Raw genomic sequence first — 24,152 nt, 5'->3', positions numbered from 1 at the left:
CGAGCCCGGCTGCGCAGTGCGCACTGCGGCCCCCGGAGCGCAGGGCTGGCGCCCGCCAGATTCACAAGCTGCTCGGCTGCCGCAGCGCGCCGGGCCCGCGCGCCCTGCTCCGCGTAAGTCCTCGTTCCGGGTTTCCGCGGTCACCGCAGCGCGCGGAAGAGCCCCGCCGGGAGGGCACCTCGGCTAGCCCGGTCGGGGGAGCCCCGCGAGCGCTCTCGCGCTCTGCGCCACCTGCCCGAGGCGTCTGGCCCAGGGAAGCGCGTTCCTGAGCGCTGGGCCGGCCAGGCTGGCTCTGAGCTTGAGGCAGCGGCTTAGGCGTTACCGCCAGAGGCCCTCGCCAAACACTAGCCTTCCCAAGCCGGAGACTTGTCCCACGGAGTTTCTCTTGATCTTTGCTTAAGTGACCTCAGGTTCTTCCAAGCCGGACGCCCCCTACTAGCAGTTAGGGCTAGGCCCCCTCCTAGCAATGGAGATTTGTCTGTCTCGAGCCCTTTTGTCACGGGAGATACTCTTAGGGTCCTCAGAACCGAAAACTGCAGTTTTCCTGGACGTGATAAGGTGTTTGAAGGCACTTTGCAAATTGTAAAACTCTCTGCTTACAAAGACTTCACTGCGCCTCCAGAATGTCCTCTCTTGAAAATTCCCATCTGAATGCAAACCTCAAGAGGAATTTTGTTCGCTGCTTTTGTCCCCAAGGCATTGAAAAGTGCCTCAAGTCAGCAGGCAGGTGGTCAACGAATAATTCTTGAATACGTGAATGTACACACAACACACTTAAGGAAATTGATCAGGTTGGGGACGTTTGGGAATTCTCCTTGATTTCCTGGTAGGGAAGCGACCAAACATTTACTGGGCACTGCTCCTTGCCAAGTCTTCTAGGACAGTCAGGATTCGAGAAGGGCTGGCAAACGTGTGTCCTTCAAGGACACAGAAGGGGGCTTTATAAGATGGCTTACTCCAATCCCTTAACCCTGGATTCTGAGGATGGTTCATTTCTCTCTCCTTCACTGCCCCCCCTCCAGCCCCACCCAAAGCATATTCAATAAAATGTATTTAGTGCATAAACAAGGCGTTTGTTATTGAACGTTGGCTGATGATTAGCGTGATTTGCCAAGGTCATCCAGGGCGAGAACCTTCAGACCCAGCTCCCTTCAATACACATTTCTGCAACGCCGTTCTGGACCAGGACTCTCCTGAGTAGTGGGGTACTAGAAGGCCCGGCTCGCAGTACTCCCAGTATAACACCCTCAGAAGAAATGGCCCACGCAAAGTGCCCACCATAAGGGTTTCTTCGCAGTGAGCCGTGGAGACGCGTTCACAGCTTGCTGGCAACGCTTCAGAGAAAGGGATTTCTGCAGTTTCCTCTTTCACCTTACAGCAGAGGGTGGGTCGGGGGCCCTCTAGGCCTGAGGGTGGCGGGAAAAGCAGGCTCCACGTGTTACATCTCTGGCCTCAGCCTTCACCCGCCAGACTGGGTAACCGCGGGGAGTGGGGAGCTCAACTCGCTCTGCCAGTTCAGGTGAAGGTTGCTCCAGCGGTCAGGCTCCCTTTTCTTAGCTACTTTCCTTTTGAGTTTCTGCTAAAATCTGGACACATGGAATCCACTCGCGGAAACTCCAAGACCCTCCAACTGAGCATGCGCCAATGCCTGGCTGCTTTTGGTCACCGGCTCCAGATCTCTCCAAGCTGGGCTGCCGAACCGGAGGAGGAGGGAGGAGGGAGGAGGGAGGAGGGAGGAGGGAGGAGGGGAAAGGGGAGGGGGTGCCTGGAGAGGCGGCGGCTCGCGCGCCTGCGCATCTGGCTCCTGGGACCCTAGGTTTTCTATGGGATTCCCAATCTGCAGGAGAGACTTACCGGAGCGTGTTGCGGCGGTGGCTGGGCTTGCAAGGCGCGATCCAGGAGGGATTTAAGCAGCCTTGAGCTCCACAGGGAAAAAGAGCGCGAGAGAACCATACACAGAGACGGCTTAGCCGCTTCTCCGAATTAAATATATATACATATATTTATTTATAAAGAATTGTTGAGTTTTATCATTTTCGTTAAGTGACCGTGAGCAGCGCTATAACTGTAAGTAGAAAATACAATCTTCGTTGCATTTCTGCATGTGTAGTGCAGCCAGTTGTCTGGGAGATGCTTTGGCTATTGTCACATACTTCGCTTTGCATGGATACATCTAAATGCATGGTGACAGTTGCTTTGGTTAATGCTGGTGATCTGAACGTGCCGTTAGTCCATGGGGGACCTTTTGGAATAATGGGGGTGGGGGAAGGGGGAGTGTTTATATGCGTCGTGTTTGGGGGATTGTCTTAGGCTAGATTTAAGAGAGGTGAAACAGAGGTGCTTTTTAAGTTTGTCTTTAAATAGGCAGATTTCCTTACACGGATTTAAGTAGGTAATTGACCGATTGTGAAGTTTTACGGTTTCTGATAAAACTATTGAGCGGTTACAGTCAAGTACCAACCTGTCATCCGTGGGGCTGGTGCACCATTTTTCTCACCGTGGAAGAGCAGCGAACGTGTTTGCTAAGTAAAACTGAGTGGACGAGATGCTTTGGAAACCAGGGCTGGTTTCCAAGTGGGATGTTAGTGTTTCGAACCACAGAGCTAGACGCAAAATAAGCACATTTCTCTGTTAGTATTTAGAAATGAGTAGAGATAATCATTCGGTTTTGATTTTTCGTCGCAATGGTGAATGGGCAGAAAAAGGGAAGATGTTCAACCACCGGGTCAGCCCGGTCTGTTTTGAACAGAGTCTGAGACTCAGAGCCTCTGAATGGGGATCGTCAGACCCAAACTAGTTACCTGTCTTTGCATCCCGTATTCGCATTCCGGAGTGCAGGGTTGAAAAATGTAAAACCAGATGTTTTACCTTTGGTAGTGTTTCTTTAGAGGAGAAAAGGTCGTTCTACGTTTTGAGTTAAAACGGGTTGTTTCTTGCCCAGAAAAGGAAGAAGGGTCTTTGCAAGGTCAAACCCTTGTGGAAATCAGGGGTGCTGGTGAATTGGGGGTGGGGGCAGGAAATGGTGATGCTCCCTGTTGGTGCTCAGCACTGCACGAATCAGTGTCCTGTGAGATTCCAGAGGGGGAATCCATTTTTCTAGAGTTGCCCTACTGGCCATATTTTGGAGACTAAAATGAAATGGAAATGCTAGTGGGTGTAGAAAAAACAAGTGTATACTATCTGTGTGTCACATTCCACTCGAAGACAAGAGGAGCCAGGGAGCTCTATTTCCACAAAACAATGTTTTCAATTTAAAGGAATTTCACGTTGAGACAAATTAAAAATGAAACTCTTGGGAAGACGCATTTTATCCTCACTACCATTTAAACTGCCTACATGTGTGTATTGTGGTTGGTGGGAGGGGGGCGGTCCTGCATCATTGAACACCTCACTCATGAGTACACTCTCATTAAGCTTGGATGTTTAATAACCCCCCAAAATGCTGCACTGAAGCAGCCTGGAGGAACAGCATGAGGCAGGCAGACAAGAGAAGAGCATGGCCAGTGTGTTCTGGATTTCCATGGAAAAGTAGATCCAATTTCTGGAATGAAATGAAATAAATTTTACCCCAGATAAGACAGATCATTATAGGACTTTTGGCCCTTTCGTCAGTCCAACTCTTTGGAACCCTTTGGAGGAATTTATAATTTATTTAAGTGGATGATGTTTGAAATAGAAAATTCGAGACTATCCTCTCCTTGGAAACCCAAAATGTAAATCATACTGCCTTCCCTGTCCCTCCCTTCTTTACTCCAGGGCAGAAGGACCAACCATTTGTCAATACTGAGCTGTACTCCTTGCCATCACTGAAAGCTGAAATCAGCTCCCTGAATGGTGCAGGTGTAGCACTGCATTGATAAATGAGTGGTAGAGAAAGAAGGGGAAACCTGGTGTGAAAGCTCACGGATGTTTGCTCTCAGATACCCTGCTTCATAGGCTGACAGTTATAGAGGAAAACACTGGGCAGAGACCTTCGAAAGCATCTAGTCCAAACCCCTTGTTTTACAGATGAGAAAATTTGAGGCCCAGAGCCATGGAGCTAGGGGAAAGTCAATTAACTTCTAGTCTGTGAAATAGAGAATTAAAAAGTAATGTTGAGTGGAAATGTTCCCTTCTCTCTGCTCTTATAGCATCCTCAGTGACATTGCTGAAGTCTTCAAATAAATAATTGCCTGCTCCCCAGCACATCTTTTGAGAGAGTCTCAAGGGTTCCTTTTCACACCATCGCATCTCTCTTCTCTGCCTCTCTTCTTTGATAAGGTCTCTTTCTATCTCTTTTTTTCTATTTCCCCTCACTTCTGATATACCCACCTCATTAGGCGTTTAGTTTGGCCTTCCTGGCTTCTCAGTCGTTTTCTTTGGAATCTTTCAAGTTTTGGGGGAAAACTGGCAAACCAGACGGAGTCTTCAACTTCTGTTTGAAAACTGTCCAGACCCATCTCTATCCTCTCTCTGCTCTATTCCTCAGAATCCTTTAGGGAATCCAGCCTTCTGAGACACCGCAGGCGCCTTCCCCTCTTTTCTACCTGTCTCACCTCCTCCAGCACTGCTGCAGCTGCAGGCACTGGGACCAAGTGGAGTGAGGAAGCTGCAGTGTAAACACACAGCAGGCTCTGCCAGCTCCCCTCTGGCTCCTCGAAGGCAGAACCCAAATCCAAGATGCCTAACTGTCTCCAGCCTTCATGGAAATCCTCCAGATGAAGCCACCTGCAGAGAAAGGGGCTGGGCGCTGGGCGGGAAGACTGAAGGAAGACGCCTGACTGATTCTACCTGAAGCAGGCCGTATAAAGGAGAGCAGTGCAGCTTTTTAAAACCTTTAGAGCTTTTAAAGCACTGTCTTGCTGGACAGGGAATGCAAAACAGGCTATAATAACCTGCCTAATTGGCCCTTCTCTTTCCTTCTGTTTTCCTCCTTTCTGCTCATTTGCTTTCTCTGTTCCTCCCTCATTTTCTCCCTTACATAAAAATTTCCTGAGTGCCTGTGTGATAAAGCTCCAGGCCTTTTAAAGATAATCCAGGCATTCTTGTCCCTTCTCCTGGGCACTCAGAAGGAGACTGAAACCATCACAAATGTCCCCTTTGGGGAAATGCCAGGAATTCTTACCTGAAAAAGCTGAAACATTAGGGGAGGCTTGAGAAGGACTAAGTCTGAGTCTCTTCCTCATTTGAAAGATAAGCTAAATACACTTGGAAATCATTGAGGAAGGTAAGGAAGCAAGCGGTGAGTTTCTCAACACATCCCCAATTAACAATTTAATTTAACCACTTCCCTCATGGTAAATCTTTGCTGAATTGGGATGAGCTCTGTCTTGGATAGAGTCTGTCTCTAACAAATGCTCTTGGGTCAGATGTCACCTGGTCTTGCTATACCATTCTGAAAACAGGCAAGTCCAAGCTATTCTGAACACCATATAGCTTCTGCAGACATCAGAGACTTGTAGCTGCTAAGTGTCCTGCTTTGATTTGCTGTGCTGTTAATATCATTCTGTAATAGGATATCATGATTTGAATTGTTGTCTTGGGCAAGCCATAGGTTTTCTATTTGGGTTGCATACAGGTATGGTCCAAACATTGCCTAAGAGCTCCTTGTGAGTTTCATAGAATGACAGTATGATATCAATGTCAAATGCGTGGTTTCATAATTTGCAAAAGCAAAATACATTTAATGTCGTTGTAAAGGTCTTTTTCTTTGTGTGGAGTAATTTTTATGCTCCTATAATTAGCGTTATTTAGGAAGATAGGAAGATTTTTCTTATAGAGGGGATCACTTTCAGTTAATCTAAGGTTGAAATTGATAATGTCCATCTCAGTTGCATTTAGTAGATATAAATATATTAATTTTCTGAAGTATCAAATGGTGCAGAGATAAATTAATAAATGAGTGATATTTCTACTATCCCAGTAGTTAATTCCCATAATTTAGAGAGTATATGAACTTGACAGATCCATATAAATTACCTAATCCATCTCTTCAATACATAAAAAATCTAGTATTGTGAGGAACATTTTTATCCTAAAGACCTGTCTGCAATGTGAAAGCGCATTTCACAAGGGCAGAGATTTTAACAATCTTTTTCATATTTCCACAGTATCTATACAATGTCTTTTATAGTAGATACTCTGTAATATTTCTCAATTAAATATTTGCTTTAGTAAGAATCAGTTACCTGTAGCTTGTTAATTATGTCAAGAAATTAAATCATTTATACTAAAAGCATGCACAAAATTAGAATTGCTTTAAATATCTTTATCTTACTAAAAGGAAAATCTAGACTAAAAGTTATTTTATAACTTATCTTCACCAAAGGCATAAAAGCACTATATTAATACCTTTAAGCATGTTTTTAATCCACTTACAGAGTGTACTCCCTTTTATTTCTTAATAAGTAAGAATGTAGATTATCTTTACATATTTACGAGAACTGATATCAATACGTAAAGCTAGACTATGGTAAATATGTGTACCAATTATTTAGATCATGGTCCTCTCGAGCTATGGAATTATTTTAACCTGTTCACACTGTGAAGGGACCATAACACTGGATATCTCATTTACAGTTTGTTTCTAAAGGTAGCTTATGCTCTCTTAAGTGAATCAAAATAGTTTGAGTTGCTTCCAGCTTCGTTCATTGAGAACTGCACAAATGGGATCTTGGGGGTGCTTTGGAAACTGCTTAATGAATGAAACAAAAATGGAATAGCAAATTACTGAAGAATCCTCAAAGAGGTTTGACACTTTAATAATAAGGTGCCTGTGAATATATTAAAGAGATGTTCTATACCTTCAGCAGCTAACTTAAAGCATGCAAATCAGGTAATTTGTCCATGATTCTTTTGTTTTCTCTGGATTTCTTCATTGCCTTCCTTCACTGCATTTCTAACACAGATGACCTGCTGTGTAGCCATCAGTTGTCTGTTTATTTTTTTTTAAAGACAACGCACTGCATTTCTAACCATTTGTTGGATTGTTTTCAGGTGAACAACCTGTTTCCTTTTGTTCTAAATTACAGTTAAGGCTTGGAGTACTCTCATTCACCAAGTGGCCTTCAAGCTCAGTATATCTAATGCAAAAATTGCTGAATTTTTTATAGAAAGTAGGACTCAAAAAGGTTTCATTTTTTTTTGAAGTATTGCTCATAAAAGGCAAAGTATTAACAAATCAGTTAAATTCACTTGCAGTTATTATAGATCTATAGAATGAGTACTGTTTCTCTTTATTCTCGCTCCTATAGGGACTTTTCTGGAAAAGAAATCTGTCACTTTAAGTGTATTTTTTTTCTCCATTCTTTGGATCTTGTTTATTATCTCAGGCTCTGAAAGACTATGAACTTTTGAAGAGCTGGATGTAAATAGATTTTTTGCAAATTATTAACATGTTAAATGTGCTTTGCAGCCTTGGTAAATTTTTTCCAAGGCGAACAAATGGATCCTAATATTTCTGTCATTTTATACTTCAGAATGTTTATTTGTAGTTGAAGGCATCTTAGAATAGTAGTTCTGATGCTGGTGTTTTACATTTTGCCTTGGCTTTATTAATTTGTGATTAGTGTGTTTATTTCTGATTTCTTGAAACCCAGTCTTAAATTATGAGTGAAATTTCCCAGTGGAGGCCCATTAAGCATCATCAATAAAGTTGACATGCTTATTAATATAATATTTTATTTTTTTGTGTATGAAATAGTGCCATACAAGTCTGATTTTCAATTAGCAATTTCTGGAATTCTTTGGCTTTTGATATTATGGGTTAATGAAAGGACTGTAAATTTTGTTTATTCCAGAAGTTCAACTGTTTCTGAAATTTATACATAGGGTACTTGGTGTTTGCTTTCTTGCTCATTTGGGAAATCTTATGAAAAATGAAAAAGAAATTGTGAAATAACTTTAAATTCTAAACAAAATTGTTAGCTTTTCTTTTAAATATTTATAAAGGTACTTATTCCCAGAGTGAAGTGAAAACCATCTATTCAGTCTTCCCCCATTTTTCAACAGTAAATGGAAAAATTCCTCAACCCTCACAAAGGTTTCAGTTGCCTCAAAAGAAAATGATGAGAGGATATGTAAAACAAGAGTTTTCAAACTTGATACACTTAGATAAAAATCCCCAATTCCATAGTTTATTATTTATTAGTTCTATGACCTTGAATACATTGTTTAACCTCTCAACCTCAGTTTCCATTTAAAATAGCAATTCATAGGATTCGTGGATAGAAAACAGAAGACTGTGGATTAAAGAATATAATATAATGCCTCATTATTGAAAGTTAATGTTAGTCATTTTCATCAGAAATCAGTGCTTCATAAACCACGTTAGTCTCTACATTGTAGTAATTCCACTCATAATGGAACCTCTGAATAAGGAATTGAGCTATGACCAGTGAACAGTTAAAAGTGCTTAACCTACCTTGTAAAACAAATATCTATTAAGTAAGTGTGCCAAGCACTGTGTAGTCACTGTGGAATCAGCATTAAATAAGATGCAATATCAGCCTTCAAGGAATTTGTGCCCAGCGAGGAAGGTAAGTGCAGTTCAGTAAGTCAAGTGAAATAAAACTGCAGCATAGATGCATGGAGGAAAGAATTTCTAGAAGAAATGCCTACACTGAGACCTCAAACTTCCCATTTCTCTCATTCTTTCTTTAAATGCATCCGCTTTCCATAATACCTTTCCTTTACCATCATCTCCCTACCGCATAATACCAGCATGTACTTGGACACAACAGAATATGGAAAATAAGAGGACATTTTTAAGCTTGTTTCCTTATGGAATATATTTCAAGGGCATCTATTAATTATTTTTCAGTATAGCTAAATAATGTGAGCCTTGTCTCCCACTCATGCCTCCAGTGGGTCACGGAAACTCAGTGAAAACATTTCAAGAGCCTTGCCTCTGGTTTAAATATTATACGATGGTACTTCTATCCTTTAATACCTTCCAAAGAAGAGATTTCTGTCTGATACTCTCTACTCACTTCTCTTATTACTCCACCTAATTTCGTGACTAATCTTTCAATGTGTACGTGTGGGAGGACTCATATGATCCACTCTTTCATTCTTCTCTCCAAGGGCTTTTATGATAAGGAAGATACACCTCCCAACCCCTTTTTCCTACTGAACTGAAAACTTGTTTCTAGCCCCTCTACACACACACACACACACACACACAAATCCAAAATGGCCTTACTGTCTTTAGCTCTTCTAAGAGCCTTTTCACTTCTCCTCAGCTTTTTCCTCCCTTCTCCCCCTATTTCCTGCTCTACTTACTACAGAATGTCAAGTATATTTCCTATTTGGAGTTAAAAAAGAGCATCCTTCTCTCCTCTTGAAGTCTGCAGAAGTTGCACCTAAATTTTGAGGCTCTTTCATATAGTAGGAGTATTGGATGGTTCACAGAATTGGGTAGGACTTTTAAATCTAAGTAATCTTGTTTATTTTTTCTCGCTTGTGAAATGGGATCATATATTTACCTTCTAGGAATCTTGAGGTCACCATATACATATCTGTACCACCTAAAAGAGCTTAGTGCATAGTAAGTAATTCTTTCTCCCCCTCTGGACCTCCACTTTACCTACTGCATTTCACCATTTCACCTTATTCTGCTCATTCCAAGTATATTTGTCCTAATTTGCTGGTGGTTAAAAAAATAGCTAATACACATATATCCCAGGTAGCATGGTAGTATGGTCTTAGAGAAGGTATACTAACTGAATCAATGCCCTAGCATAGATCTGTATACCTGCATCTGTTTGGCAAAGTCTTACATTCATTTAAGACATGCCTCCTGCTACAGTTCCCAAAGCTTCTATTGACTAATGTTCAGTTGATGAACAACCTATCCCCATCCAGTGATTTATAATGCTCTTTGTAAATTATGTCGGAGGATATCTGCCAACCTTTAATTATGTTCCTCTTTCCTCTACTTTATCCTCTCCTTCCTCAACTTTTTTCTCCGAGGTGCCTTGAGTGAGTTTGAAACATTCCAGTGACATCCTTACTTCACTTCTTTGTGTCAGGTCTAGCACTATCACTTACATATTTTTGGTCCATCAAATGTCCATCAAATAACATCAAATAAACAGCAGAAAGGGAGTCCTTAGTGGAGCACACAATACATGCTGCAGAGCCTGTTCGAGTCAGGGTTGGCCTCTCAGAGACTTTGTTTATTGAGCATTTGTAGAAGTGTACACGGATGCACATTGGCTAAGAGCAGAAAATGGCTCTCAAAGTGGGGGTGAGGGAGAAGTGTACCTTCATACAGATACGTACATATATATACACATATACACGATAGACACACAGTAAGTTCAATATACTGTCATAGGTGGTTTTACATTTTAAATAAGTAGAATATTTAAGAGCAAATAGCTTTATAACAAATCAGCACTTTTGAGGTGGCATTAAAAGGAAGGGTTTTTGAAAGTTTTCTCATTTTAGGTGAAGTGGCAGAGTTGAAAGGGAAGGTGGTTTAACTTTGGTGGTAAGGACATTTTAGACTTTGTTTCTTTAAAGAAATATTTCCGAGACACTGATAGTTATTTCCCCTCAAAGAGTCTTGTGGAAACCTTTTTCAAAGTAAATAGTGTTTCATACATTCCATTCTCAAGTATTTTCAGTGCACATTTTCATATTAATAAGTCTGAGTGGTCCTGTTGTAATGGGCAAGTGTCTGTTTACTTTGCTTAACCTTATATTTCCAAACCTGTTTGCACAGAGAACTTATGTTAAAATATGCTTGTTACCATCTTATTGTAGTTCTGAAGAACCCAGATGGAAAAGGACAAAAACTGAACTATGTAGTGAAAAATATCTTAAGACCAGGAGTCATTGATTGTATGTTTTAAGCATCACAGCTATGTTTTAGGTATCATAAGTGTGAAGTAGTGGAAAAGTTACTTTACTTTTCTGAGTTTTCATTTTGTCATATGAAAATAAATATGAGATTGCCTGTGCTCTCTAGTTAGGAGTTATTGTGAGATTGATATGACTTTGAACATTCTCTATAGATTGTATAGTGCCAGGTAATGGTAAGAAATTTATGATTATTATTCAACTTTGGAATTTTAGTTTATCCTTGATTTAAAAAGATAATTTAATAATCAAAGTACTGATCTTGTACAAATTATTGCATTGAGGTTATATCTGCTAAAACAAGTCCCCTATCCCCTCTCCTCCCCCACCTCCTAGGATAGAATGGCAAATACATGATAACTGTGACCAAGTTTTACCACAGTTAAATTGAAAATGTGATTTTGAAATAAAATAATTTTGGAGGGAAGACCTAAATTATTTAAGATTTGAGATACATCTACATCTTCTATATTTTTCTCAGGATTTCTCATGTTGTAGTTGAGCCTGTAGCCTTTCTAGGTGAAGTAAGCATGTCTCAATTTTCAGAGAGACTCTTAGTGGAAAGAAAGGCAACCATGAGTTTGTTCCAGCAGAGAAGCTTTAGAAATAAGATTTTTATTTACTCCTAATGGTGTAAAGAGGTCTACGAGAGTAACTGGGCCTTCCATTTCTGGATTCAGCATGTGTATAAAGATCTGAACAATGGAGAGCAGGGAAAGTCAACTGAAGAAACAAAAGAGACCCACATATGCATGTGTCCAAAGGTAATCCATTTTGGACAAGCTCTGTGCCTCTCAGGGCAGGCCAGCAGGGACAGTGGCTTCTCCTCAGGGACAATGGAAATCATTTCTCATGAGCTTCCACAGTCCTGGTTATCAAAATCTGATTTTTTCCTAGGAATCCTTCCCTAGCCAAGAGTTATCTCTCAGGGGCCTTATCTCACATCTGGATTCATAGTCACTTGTGTATGTGCCAGCTTTCCTGTGAAAGTAAAAGTTCCTTGAAAGGAGATATGTCTGATAAATTTTTAGGTTCCCTTTAGAGAGGTGTGCCACGGGAGGGCAGATGAATAGGAGTGGTAGCAAGTCAAGCGTACGTTGCCCCATCAATAAGTTGTAAAGTTGGGAAATTCCCAGGCAGGAGCTATTACAGAGCTCATAAACACCCAGGATTATGAGAAACAGCATTTGGGCATCTGACTCACAAAGGGTGTCGAAGGCCAAGTTACACCAGCACCAGTCAAGTAAGACTTTGCCCATTTCCTATATAACCTCTCTTTCTTGCCCCATCCCTGGAAGCAACAGAGCAAACAATGGAGCAGAGAAGCAAGCAGAATAAAGAACAGATTACAATCTCTTCTCCACTGTTTAGTTCAAAACTGAGCTGAGAAAGGAGAGATTGGATTGGATATATAGTGGAAATTTACATTAAATTAGACTGAACTTTGTAATACCTAGGAACAACCACTTTTCTGATACCTGAAGATGACCTGAAAAGATATAGAGCAACCCAATATAACATCCTGGAATGTGACAGGGAGACACAGTAGAGCATATTTGAAGCAGTGATGAGAAAATAAAGCTATAGAGCCAACCCATTCAATAAACTGGTTATAAAAGGAACAATACAAAATGGCATATGATTAATTCATAAAACAAGTGGTATAGGCCAGAATTGCTGGTGTAGGTATTAGAGAAAATAAACTGGTGTGAACTGGAGTGGCAGAGGAAGGTGGTCTGGATCTAGGTCACCAAAGGTACAAGAGAAACTGGAAAAGAATGACATTCTTCCAAAGAGGTGCTCTGTAGATGACCATGTACACAGAGGGCTTATATCGTTCATCTTTGGCTCTTAACCAAGATCAGATTCATCTGAATATTCGAAGTTATCTCTAGGCTAAGTCAGGAGAGCAAGGAAATGAACAGAGATCATTTGTACTTTGTAGTAACGTTAAATAGTAACGGTGTAAAGAATTTAGAGTGTATAGGGCACTGTGTTGATATTCACACGTTACTTCCTTGGGTCCACATTACAGCTCTGCAAGATAAGTGTCTGCAAGATAAGCTTCATTTTATGACTAAGAAACTGTGTCTTAGAAAGTAATTTGTTCAAGGTCACACAGCTACTAAGTGTTGAAGGTGTTACTTAAACCCAGGACACTCTCTACCTTTCTACACAGGCTTTTTCCCTCTCTTTTTAAACTTTTTATTATGGAAAGCATACACATTTGAAAAGAATGATGTAATGACTGCCATATACCCATCACCCAGCTTTAACCATTATTAAAGTCACTGTGCTTCACTTCTATACCCATCCTTCCCCCTCCAATGGTTTAGTTCGAATAAATTAAGGCACTGTATCATTGCAGCTATAAATATTTAAATATGTGTCTATAAGGACTCTTTAAAACATGTCCACAATACTGTTATATATCCCCAAAGTTATTTAAGATCATCAAATGTGTAGTCAATTTTCAAACCTCATAAGTATTATTATAGTTTATCTGAATCAGGATCCACATAAGGTCTACAGGATCATCCCAGCTGCATAGTAGACAGCAGCCTAGTATATTTAAGACATTTATATAATACATGTTTCTCACTAAAGGGAAGTATGGTATGGATAAAAGAGACATGCCTTCAGAGATGAGCCTAGTTGAGCTGAACAAATTATCTAATTTTTGGAAGATAAAAATTATATTCCTGAGGTTAATTGCAAGGGTTAATAACATAATGTCTATGAAAATGCTTAGAACATTCTCTGGCATGTACAAGGTTTTTAGTGAATTTTAGTTTCTTTTCCTAAAAAAATTTAAAAGGAAAAAATGGCATACTAGGCCAAGAAGCTTGAGGAAACTTCTTGGAGTGCTTTGGCTATTGATCCCTTGAGATCACTCCCATTTTGTTTTTGGATGGAAATTTGACCACAGTCGTGCCAAAGTGGCTAATGACTAATAGCTCTGAATCCTCGCCACTGACATGTTCTGTATGGTTTCCCACATGAAAAGGAAGGAAATTTGTGACTTTAAAACAATCTCAAGTTCAAAAATATGAAATGTTGTAAGACGTTTTTAACTTCATGTCAACTAAAAGTAATAGAAAAAACTTAAAATATGATATCGTGTTAGTAGAGGTTAATATAACTTTACAGAAGTAGCATAATTAAAAAAACAAATAGAAGCAATTAAAGTGATTCAGATTCGAGTTTACTTTTTGTTCCTATGAACTTGGGCAAGTGAATTCATTCCTCAGGGTCTCAGTTTCTTAGGGTATAAGATAGAAACTCTGAATAAGATCATCTAAATAATCTAAAGATCAGACATCAGCAACATGGGAAAATGGAAATAATACGGGACAATAAGTCAAAACCAAATTTGAATTCCAGCTCCACCATTTAATGGCCGTGCGGCCTTAGGCAAATAATTTAATCTCTCTGAGCCTCAGTCTTCTCATTTGTTAAATGTAAATTATTACCTGTTTCACAAAATTGTTGTGAAAACCAGAGGTAATATATATTAAGTGCCTAGCAGACCTAGCATTTAATTGATACTCAGTTTTTAATAATGAAATAGTATTTGCTGTTCTCAAAAGGCTTTTAATTTAAATTGAGAAATTAAATGAATTCATAGTCAAGAAGTGTAGAACTAAGTACAGCTTATGGGCCAACTCCTGAACTGGGAACATCTAAAACCATTTGTGAAGTTAATGGGTACTTTATTTTGAACATGGTTGTTTGAATTCAGAACATTGTATTTATAAAGGCTCACAGCCCAATGACAGTAACAATGTTCTTGTAGTGCTTATGCCTGCTTATTCAGAAAATGTAAAGTGCGCAGTCTCTTCTGTCTTATGTGGGAACCGTTTCCTAAAATGCCAACCAGCGGTTTCTGGTAAAGAGTACTCAGATTTTTGTAATAGGTCTGTAAGGTTATATATACATTTGTGAACTGAAACTCACTGTGAGTTGATATAATAGAAGGAAGGCTAAAAATTCATACAGCATTCCAGCTAGCTTCTCTGAATTGTAGTTATGTATTCTTATCGTAGATAACCAACAATCACGTTATTTTTCTGAATTTGAATCTATCCTGGGCACCACTGACTGTTAACATGGTGATTGAGTTTGCCTTTCATTATAACTGAGAATATTCCAATTTTGTGGTTGTCTAGGATTAGATATGAGTGCAGAATTTCTCTTTTTTTTTTCTCTTTTTTAATTAAGTGGAGAAGACAGAGATTGCTTTTTTCTTTCAAAAGACTTTTTTATCTAATTTAAAAAACTCATTTGACAAAACTCTAAAAATTAGAACAAGAGGGCTGCTGTTGGCATTCCAGGTAATTCACTGAACAAATACAGTATTTCAAGCCCCTACTCTTATGTGACAGCTGTTAAATGAGCTTCATTGAAAGCCGGGAATTTGCTCTTTTTAAGTACTTTCTCTGAGTAAAAAGAATAATACTTACTCATTGTAGAAAATTTAGAAAGCAAAACATAGAAAAGATAAAATCAGAAAACAAAGGAAAAATCAGAGAAAAGAATAAAAATCCCCTATAATCTATTATTTATAGGTTATATTTTCCTCCTTTATAAATATTGTTTTCTAATTGAGACTACTCATTTCTTTAAAATTTGTATTCTACTTTTTTTTTTCCCTTAACACCACCCTTGCAATTAAAACTCTTCACAAATGTAATTTTAAGACATTACACTCCACCATATGCATAGACAAGATTTACTTCACTATTCTCTTATTGTTACACATTTTAACTTTTTAAATATCACTGAAGGGAATATCTTTGTGCATAAAGTTCACTGCCATTTTAAGGATGGAATGGACAATGTCCTTGGTGTAGATTTCTGGGCATCAGTAGCAGAATGAGTAATTTCTTTGAACCTAGGCTTTGCTGCTTAGTGACAGAGAATGGGATTCCAGAGAAATGGCAGGCCTGAGGAGTCATAACATTTAGTATTTTGCAGAAAATTCATCGTTTGTAGTTTTCAGAGCCTACTTTAGGAGCAGATGGCTGTATTCCTTTCTGAAGCTCTGAAAAGCCTCTTCTGATCAAAACCTACCTGCAATTCCCTGAAATTTCATCACTTCTGTCACTTTGTTGGGGAGCAAGAAATAGGAAAGAGAACTGTAAGTAGACTAACATCCCAGAAAATTATTTAATACAGGTTTTAAAACATGCTTTGCATTAATTATCACTATTATTACTATTACCACTATCACCAAAATCCTCTTCATCACCATTTCTAGTAGCATTCTTCCTAACCCATCTGCAAATGCCTGAAAAGTAGACACAGGGCCTCATTAATCTTTGGATATCTCACAGGTCCGTACACCTAAGAGGTCATCAGAGGATAGATATAGTTAGGTGCTTTAAAACAGAATTCACTCATGTATGTTTTAGCTTAAATAAATGTCTGACTTTTTTTCTTGAGAGCAAGTTTTGTTAGAAGGAGCTACATAGAAGACTATGCAGCTCCCATGAAGTGGTAAATGACAAGCTTCCTGCATTCAGAGTTTGTTCTGTCCCGTACCAGCCCTGTACCCCATTTTGTCACTCCCAGGAGGCTCGTAACAGACAGAATTTCTCTTATTCACACAGCAAACACCACTTGTGCTTCAACCATATGCCAGGGATTGAGTTTGATTCCAGGGATACCAAGATCCTTAAGACAAATCTCTGTCTTCAAGAAGTTCATGGCCTAAAGCAGAAGCTAAATGAAATTGGCTACATGTTAAATGAGTGTTAAAATGATGATATTTTGGGACTTCCTAGGTGGTGCAGTGGTTAAGAATCCACCTGCCAATGCAGGGGACACGGATTCAAGCCCTGGTCTGGGAAGATCCCACATGGCCACGGAGCAACTAAGCCCGTGCACCACAAGTATTGAGCCTGTGCTCTAGAGCCCGTGAGCCACAACTATTGAGCCCAAGTGCCGCAACTCTTGAAGCCCATGCACCTAGGGCCCGTGCTCCAAAACAAGAGAAGCCACTACAATGAGGAGCCTGCGCACCACAATGAAGAGTAGCCCCGCTCTCAGCAACTAGAGAAAGCCCCTGTGCAGCAACGAAGACCCAACACAGCCAATAAATAAATAAATAAACAAATTTATATAAAAAAATAAATGATGATATTTTGATCAATCAGAAAACCTGCCTTTTAAAGCATAGCATGGAGCAAACTGGCTGACACCAGCACATGCATAGTCTGATGTGGTTCAAGGTTCATGAATTTGGCACTCTTGGTCTAAAAGAAAAACTCCTGGATCCTGACTTCTGCTTCCATGTTGCAGTTATTTTTTAAAGATTTCTGTACCAAATGCAGCAATGTGAAAACCCAGCATTATGAACTTACATTTTTACATCAGTTATTATAAGAAACATATTTACTAAAGTGAATAGCCTAATAAAAGGAAACAAATTATAAAATAATGCCAGTTCATCACTTTTTTTTTAATTGGAATATAATTGCTTTACATTCTTGTACCACTTTTTGAGGTACACCAAGGTCAATCATCTGTATTTATACACATACCCCCATAACCCCTCCCTCCCTCGACTCCCCCCCACCCTCCCCATCCCAGTCCTCTAAGGCATCATCCATCATCAAGTTAATCTCCCTTTGTTATACAACAACTTCCCATTGGCTATGTATTTTACGGTTGGTAGTATATATATATGTCTATGCTACTCTCTCACTTCGTGTCAGCTTCCCCTTCACCCCCCGCACCCCCAAACCTCGAGTTCTCCAGTCCATTCTCTGCATCTGTGTCCTTGTTCTTGTCTTGTCACTGAGTTCATCAGTACCATTTTTAGATTCCGTATATATGAGTTAGCATAAAATATTTGTCTTTCTCTTTCTGGCTTACTTCACTCTGTATGACAGACTCTAGGTCTATCCACCTCATTACATATAGCTCCATCTCATCCCTTTTTATAGCTGAGTAATATTCCATTGTATATATATGCCACATCTTCTTTATCCATTCATTTGTTGATGGGCATTTAGGTTGCTTCCATGTCCTGGCTGTTGTAAATAGTGCTGCAATAAACATGGTACATGTTTCTTTTGGGACTGTGTTTTTCTCTGGGTATATGCCCAGTGGTGGGATTACTGGATCCTATGGTAGTTCTATTTTTAGTTTTTTAAGGAACCTCCAAACTGTTTTCCATCATCACTTCTTTAATCATTTAGACCATTAAAAGTGATTGACTGGCAGACAGTTTGGCAGAAGGAAAATCATAGCTGTAGTGTCACACAGGCCTGAGTTCAGACTCCAGCATTACCACTCACCAGTTGCAATGGCTTCTGTTTCCGTGTCTAAAAATGGGAAGTCTATCTTGCGTAGTGCTTGTAAAGATTAAATCAGATTACGCATGAGACATACCTAGGACAGAGCTGGGGATAGAGAATGTGCAATGTCAGATAATTATCATAATTATTGTTTACAGTGATATGTGAATATTTAAGACCCCTAAGTCCTTCCAGGACTTATTTACATAAGGAAGCTTTTAGACTCAGCTTTTATCTAACTCACCAGTGTATTCTCAGAACCAAATCCAGTGCTTAGCATACATACTATAGATGCTCAATAAATATGCATTGAATGGATCAAGGGACACCAAGGGGTCCCAAATGCTTGTCTAAGAGATGTAATAGAGAGGTGGGAATTTCTGGCTATATGAGGAATATATTTCAAGGGCAAAAGAATCTCACATCTATTTGCCACGGTTTACTCATCTGAGTTCTTTCCACTTGTCACAGAGTCTTACACCTTATGACGTTCAAATGTTCTGGAACTTCCCACAGTTAATTCAGCAAAGAAGGGGGAAAGAGGAAGAGCTTCTTTTTCAGGTGTGCAGCATTTGCAAACACTCAAGGCACTCACCCTCTCTCTGCTAAGAACTGTGCAGGTGCTTTGCTTTACATACATATTAACTCATTCATTTTCACAATTCAGTGAGATGATATCTCTGCTTTAGATGAAGAAGTTGATACTTAGAGGGATCAAGTAATTTGCCTAAAGTCAGGAAGTTTGTAAGTAATGGCTCTAAGATCCAGAACAGATCTGTGTTCTTTCCACTTACTTCACCTTGCTGCTTTTATATTCACTATGTTGCTCTTACATGAAGTATCATCTCTGTTTCATCACTTCATTCATTCTTTCAACAAATACCTATTAAACATCTATCATTTGCCTAGGACTAAATATACAGGGTAAACTAAAACAGCCATAATCCCTGCCCTCATGGAGATTAGAGCCTAGTTAGAGAAATAAATATTAAACAAATAATCACAAAATAGCATAAATTACAAATAAGATTAAGTACCATGGAAGAAAAATACATGATGCTGTAAAACAATGTAACAGGGAGACCTATTTTGAGCTGCTTGAAGCAATAGATTCCAGGGAAATCTACTGAGGTCTAGATTTCCAACTCAGCCTCCTGGGATTGCTACTAAGACATGTTTACAGTGGCTGGGTCTTAAGAAGGAGGTGACTGCTGCCTTTCTCTTTGAGAAGAGAAGAGTGGGTCTTGCTCTCAGGTTTTAGCATCTCCCACTTTATCCATCACTCACAAGCACCCCAGTAATGAGGACAACAGAGCTGTTGTTGACAGCACATCTCCAAGAGAACCACACTCTGATGTGTAGTTAACTGGGACAGTTTCCAGATAAAGAAATCTGCAAGCACCTGTGAGTCAGGTACTCTTCCCAAACCCTTGTTTTTGTGTGATATAGACATGTGGGTGGAGACAGATAATTGATAGTCTGAAAAGAACAATCATGAGAGAAGCAGAGTTTGCCCTGGGAGCACTTCTGGGGCACAAAGAACCCAAACCTCCATAGGATGAGGGCTGGAGGCAGGATAATTGCGGGAATGCCAAGACTAGGAATTAGGAAGACAATGGGAAAGAGGAGTAGGGATGCTATTGTTGACAGAGGGAGCAGGAACCAAACTTAAGTATATGATAATGGCAAGAAAATACTTTCAAAGATATGTGTCTGACATGATGTGTTAAAGGATGATAGAATCTTGATCAAATGTAATGGAAAGAAATGTGGATTTTGTAATCAGCCTCTGTCACAAAATGTTCCAAATGATGTGAATCATTTTATCATGAAATTTAGGAAATGGTACCCATGGGACAATATTATCATGGTAAGTGAATTGTAAATATTGCCACGTGAGTATATTTGATACCTGGACTTTAGAGGTGGTAGTAGTGATGTTTTAATGATAAGGTCAGTAATACTACACATGGTTAATTTATATTGACTTCATTACACGCATTTATTTTTCTAATGCTCACAACTCGTGCTAAGAATTTTTATTGTTCTGACTACAAAGAAGGGGAAATGGAGACTTAGGAGCAGTAGGTGACATGCCCACAGTCACACAGCCAATAAGTGGCAACACCAGAAAGTCTGAGTTTAGAGCCCATTGCTTAACTGCTCTTTACAGTCTGGCCACAGCAGTCAATACGCAGTTATTATTATCATTAGCATTATTTTCCATGTAAAGCTCTCGAGAATATGACCAGAATTCTATTAAACATCTATTATGCTTTCTTTTTTTTAATTTTTTTTTTGAGCAAGAGCTACAGCCTTATAATTTACTAACAAACCAGTTAGAATTAGATTCAGCTTTAAGGGATAGAAAACCCCAAATAACAATGACTTAAATAAGAGAGTTTATTTCTCACTCATATAAAGAAACCTAGAGGTAGGCAGTCCAAGTTCGAAAGGGGAGCTTCACAAAGTTCTCAGGCACTCAGTCTCCTTCTGCTCTTTACCTCCGCCATCCTTTACATGCCACTTCCATCTCATGATCTAGTGTGACTGCAGCCATCCCATCTGCTTTCTACCAGGAAGAAGGAGGAAGGGGAGTTGAAGAGTGCATCCTCCCGTTTTAAGGATCCTTCCCTAAGTCAGACCTGAAAATTGATATACATGCCATTGGCCAGAATTTCATCACATTTAGCAAAACTCCTGCTATAAATTAGGGGTTTTATTATTAAGGAAGAAGGAAATGCATTTGGAAGGAAACTGGAAGCTTCTGCTATGCTAGTAATAATAAAACTTTTAAATTATAGTAAATAACTTAATTTAGACCATCAAATTGTTTGTTTAATGTAATGTGAAAAAATCAACACACCAAAAAAACCCCAGTGTTTTAAATTCACACCTAGGGACTTCCTAGGTGGTGCAGTGGTTAAGAATCCGCCTGCCAATGCAAGGGACACGGGTTTGATCCCTGCTCCAGGAAGATCCCACATGCCGTGGAGCAACTAAGCCCATGTGCCACAACTATTGAGCTTGCCTCTACAGCCTGTGAGCCACAGATGTTTTGTGCCACAACTACTGAAGCCCATGTGCCCAGAACCTGTGCTCTGCAACAAGAGAAGCCACTGCAGTGAGGAGCTCGCGCACCACAATGAAGAGTAGCCCCCATTTGCAACAACTAGAGAGAGCCCTTGTGCAGCAATGAAGACCCAACACAGCCAATAAATAAATTAATTTAAAAATTAATTAATTAATTAATTAATTAAATTCACACTTGAAGTTCTAATCAACAATGTCTTTTATAAAAACATCGTCCCAGGGATCATAAAATCTTGGTGTTCTTGCCTGGGCTTTGCTTCTACCTTTTTGTCTTGGTCAAATCACTTTCTTTTGCTGGGCCTTAGTTTCATATGTAGAATGAGTAGAGTTAAACTAGGATATCGCTAAGATCCTTCCATCTCTACCTACTATACCAAATGTAATATTTAAATCGCATACGTTTTCTTACCAGAAGAAAAATCTCGCAATGAGCCACTTTTCTCAGGAATAGACACAGATTTATCTCTGTATATTTGTACCTTGCCTTCTCAGAAAAAATTAAAGACTTCTGTTGTTCTTTACTTGTGCAAAAGAAATATGATTACAAAATGAAATAGGCAGAATAAACATTGAGAGAGATTAAGCTATTATTTTTTTTGCTGAGCATATTTAGAGAAAATCCAAAGTTCCAAGTGTAAACAAATATTAATAAATATTTTAAAAGGAAGCTGGATACAAGATAAACTGTAAAAACAAATAGCCTTTTCTTTTAGTGTACCAAAAAAGCTTTCAGAAATGAAAATTGGAAAAATATTCTATGCACAATAGCAACAAAAATGATAAAATATTTAGGATTAAAAATCATAAGAGAGGCAAAGTGCCTTATGATTGATAACTATCTGAAACAAATCTGTTTCCATTAGAATTCTCAAGTTGCCTTTTTGGACCTCAAAACTTTCTTCTGTGAGAGTACAACAGTTAATCCAGCTCAATAGACATTAATTGATTAATCCAGTTTAACAAGTTTTAATTGAGTGCTTGTTATGTGTCAAGCCCTGTGATGGAAAAATTTAGAAGCAAAAACAAAAACAAAAACAAAAAAGCCAGACTCTTTCATGGAGCTTATGGTAGGGAAAACACAATAAACAGATGAGAACTGATTAGCAGGAAAAAAGGGTGGAACATTATGCTCCTGTGGGCATGTATAACAAAGAGACTAACTTAATACAAGGAATTCAGTACAGAGACAAAGCAGAATTTATGCTGAGATCTGAAGTAGGAAAGGGAGTCATCCAGGTGAAGGAGGCACAGAAAGAGTGCTCCCAACACAGATAGCATGTGCAAAGAGCTGGATTTGACATTGAATCTGGTGAGAAACTGGAGCTTAAACAGGGACTTGGGAGTGTGGCATTAGATGAGGCTGAAGAGTTAGGTAGCAAGCAGCCAGGTTTCATATTGTGATGAATCTTATAAGAAGTGTTAAGCGCTTTTTAAACTGTGTCCTAAGAGGAGTAAGAAGCTCTGGGACGTTTTAAAAAGGAAGTGACTTAATCAGACTTGCCTTTTCAAAAGATCCTTCCGGAGAGTGAATTAGGAAGGAGCTAGATGGAAACAAACCAGTTAGAAGTGATACTGGCTTGGGCTGAAGTGGTGCAGCACAAATTCAGAGGCTTGTACAAATTTGGGTGATATTCAGGAGGTACATCATACAGGAGCATGACTATATTTGTGAAAAGAGGGAGGAAGATACTGTGTTTCTGGGCAATTGGGTTGATGGTGGTATAATTCTTCAGAGAACCAATGTCAAGTATCTATTCTTTTTTGTGATTCTTAACAATACAGCCCAGAAGTTAGCAGAGAAAATGACACTCCCTTTGTGTTATTCTAAATAGGTATACTTATCAGAATAAAAAATATGACTTACACCAAACACTCTAACCAAGCCAGCAGGGTCTTCAATACTACCAGCCTTCAGAATTAATATTCTATTCTACTGAGGATAACTTCAAACCTATTGAGGATTCCTCAGGGCTACAGTTTGTGTCAAGTGTTCCCAGTTTTTCCAAAACTATTTTATACTTCTAGGACTTCTTTATAATGCCAGTACTTTTTCAAGCTCCCAAGGTTAGTATCTGTGATTTCATTATTAGTTGATTGAAAGAATACAGGGTGACAAATAGCTACTATAAATTCAGTAGTGCTTAAAATTTGTATATTATTAATAGCAGTAGCATTGACATTTATTTGAAAACTAATGCAGTGGTATGTGAAAGACACACTGTCCCATTTCCAAGGCTTTGAATACATGTAAATACTTTCCATAGGTATTCACAGACCCTTTGCAATAATTTAGTGGATTTTCCCACTTCTAGATTTCACCCAGCCATCCACAGACCAAATTTTTTCTTTCGGATGATCATAAATGTTTTTGTTTCAAATAAGATGCAAAGCTAGACATATATACACTACCAACTGTAAAATAGATAGCTAGTGGGAAGTTGCTGTATAACAAAGGGAGATCAACTCGATGATGGGTGATGCCTTAGAGGGCCAGGACAGGGAGGGTGGGAGGGAGTCGCGGGAGGGAGGGGATATGGGGATATATGTATAAATACAGCTGATTCACTTTGGTGTACCTCAAAGGCTGATACAAGAGTGTAAAGCAATTATATTCCAATAAAGAGCTTAAAAAGAAAAAAAGATGCAAAGCTACTGTTAACATGTTCTTTAAGAACAGCACATTTTTTAGAATTCAAAGAGTAAATTTTTGCTCCCTCATGATGGCATTTTAGACAGGGCCATGAGATTACATAAGCAGGTATTCTCTGCTCCAGCATAAATTTAGAACCTAGAGTTTAGAACCTCGAGTCTTTCCCCAATTGGGGCATACATTGCATTAAAGCAGTTTTATCTGGCTGTGAACATTATTATACAAAGAATACTCATTTTAAGAATAAACATCAGAACTAG

The 24,152-nt window shown here is 39.2% G+C and overlaps 1 protein-coding gene across 1 annotated transcript in view; it reads left to right on the top strand.

The window, feature by feature from the left end:
• Window positions 1–1,802: 1,802 nt before the first annotated feature.
• Window positions 1,803–24,152, top strand: part of VSNL1 (visinin like 1) — a 108,435-nt gene continuing 86,085 nt past the window's right edge. Inside the window, exon 1 of the mRNA XM_057743730.1 lies at window positions 1,803–2,067. The gene's annotated coding sequence lies outside the window, so the exon portion shown is untranslated. The remainder of the gene's footprint in view (window positions 2,068–24,152) is intronic.

The sequence above is a fragment of the Hippopotamus amphibius genome, chromosome 7, assembly GCF_030028045.1.
Source record: "Hippopotamus amphibius kiboko isolate mHipAmp2 chromosome 7, mHipAmp2.hap2, whole genome shotgun sequence".
NCBI lineage: Eukaryota > Metazoa > Chordata > Mammalia > Artiodactyla > Hippopotamidae > Hippopotamus > Hippopotamus amphibius.
Note: the sequence above shows the minus strand (reverse complement) of the source record. Positions and strands in the feature narration are given on the sequence as shown.